Source organism: Procambarus clarkii, chromosome 25 (genome assembly GCF_040958095.1).
Source record: "Procambarus clarkii isolate CNS0578487 chromosome 25, FALCON_Pclarkii_2.0, whole genome shotgun sequence".
Lineage (NCBI taxonomy): Eukaryota > Metazoa > Arthropoda > Malacostraca > Decapoda > Cambaridae > Procambarus > Procambarus clarkii.
The window spans coordinates 14,794,368-14,794,908 of record NC_091174.1 but is presented as its reverse complement, the minus strand read 5'-3'; positions in this window follow the sequence as shown (position 1 = coordinate 14,794,908).

The following is a 541-nucleotide window of genomic DNA, read 5'->3' as shown; positions in this document are numbered from 1 at the left end:
GTGCTTGCGGGGGTTGAGCTCTGGCTCTTTGGTCCCGCCTCTCAACCGTCAATCAACAGGTGTATAGATTCCTGAGCCTATTGGGCTCTATCATATCTACACTTGAAACTGTGTATGGAGTCAGCCTCCACCACATCTCTTCCTAATGCATTCCATTTGTCCACCACTCTGACACTAAAAAAGTTCTTTCTAATATCTCTGTGGCTTATTTGGGCGTGTGTGTGTGTGTTGTACCTAGTGCCAGAACACAGTACTCGGCCTACTATGCAAGGCCCAATTTGCCTAATAAGCCAAGTTTTCCTGAATTTATATATTTTTCTAATTTTTTCTTATGATAAAGCTATCCATTTTACCATGTATGAGTTCATGTTCTCTATTTTGAGTTAAAAATTAACATAGATATATGACCGAACCTAACTTACCCTACCTAACCTAAGCTATCTTAACCTAACCTAAATTAACGTAACTAAGGCAATAATTTATGTTCCTAATATAAGCCAACGATAATATTAAAAAAAAAAACAATTGGAAACAATTTGTT